This window comes from Propithecus coquereli, unplaced genomic scaffold, assembly GCF_000956105.1.
Source record: "Propithecus coquereli isolate 6110/MARCELLA unplaced genomic scaffold, Pcoq_1.0 Scaffold6, whole genome shotgun sequence".
In the NCBI taxonomy this organism is placed as follows: Eukaryota; Metazoa; Chordata; class Mammalia; order Primates; family Indriidae; genus Propithecus; species Propithecus coquereli.
Window position 1 is genome coordinate 7,019,743 of NW_012151951.1, and position 1,222 is coordinate 7,020,964.

At 37.8% G+C, this 1,222-nt stretch overlaps 1 protein-coding gene across 1 annotated transcript in view; it reads right to left on the reverse strand.

Moving 5' to 3' along the window:
* The window catches only part of CWF19L2 (CWF19-like 2, cell cycle control (S. pombe)), a 146,702-nt gene that overhangs the window by 57,207 nt on the left and 88,273 nt on the right, over positions 1-1,222 (reverse strand). The gene's annotated exons all lie outside the window — the stretch shown is intronic.

Here is a 1,222-nt window from a genome sequence, read left to right on the forward strand (position 1 = left end):
ATGAGGTGATGATGAACCTGCTTCTGTCTTATAAATGAAAACAACACCTCAGAAAAGGAAAAAGTAATAAAACATGAGAAGTCAGGGTCCCTGGGAAACTCATGTGGCAGACTTTCCTCACCCCTCAGACTGTCAGTTGACCTGACTTTTATATGTGACCTTGCTTAAGCCATTTATATTTTGGTCTCTGTTAACAATTAACTGCCATGTGAGTTGTAGTTAACTCACGCTAGTTTTGAGCCCGGGGCCTCATGATCCATATGTAACTCACACATCTCTTCGCCTTAGGAGCCACGTGAACTATTTTTCAAGTTGCATATAACTCATATACAGAAAACAATTTTAAAAAAACCATATTTGGGCCGGGTGCAGTGGCTCAGGCCTGTAATCCTAGCACTCTGGGAGGCCGAGGAGGGCGGATTGTTTGAGCCCAGGAGTTCGAGACCAGTCTGAGCAAGAGCGAGACCCTGTCTCTACTAAAAATAGAAAGAAATTAATCGGACAACTAAAAATATATAGAAAAAAAATTAGCCAGGCATGGTGGCACATGCCTGTAATCCCAGCTACTCGGGAGGCTGAGGCAGAAGGATGACTTGAGCCCAGGAATTTGAGGTTGCTGTGAGCTAGGCTGACGCCACGGCACTCACTCTATCCCGGGGAAAAGAGTGAGACTCTGTCTCAAAAAAAAAAAAAAAAAAAAATTTCAATTCCATTTAATGGAGATTAGTTCCCTTGTTGAAATGGAAGAAAAAAATACATACCTATTATTGATCTTACATTCACCTACAATACTAAATAGATAATACAGATGATCACCACTTTTCTTCCTCAATGAATAAATTAACAAAGTAATATTTTAAAGGATCTTTCTATTCATTCTCTTACGGGACAATAGAGATGTGCAATACATTATAATCTGACTTCTAACTTTTATCGCACTGCTAAAGGGGATCTCCCTAAGGACTTTCAAATCACTAAATCCAATAAATATTTACTAAATTATTATTTTCCTTGATTTCAAAGCATTTGGTTCTGTTTGTTATATTTTCCAGCCTGAAATTCTTCTTATTCCAGTTTTAAACTTTCTATTCTCTCATGGCTCTGCTTTCACCTCTGATTCATTCATTCATTCATTCATTCATTTGTTTTTTGTTCATTCAGTCATCAAATATTTTTGAAGGTGTCTATCTTAGTAGTCAAAAGAAATACAGTCTCTGCCTTC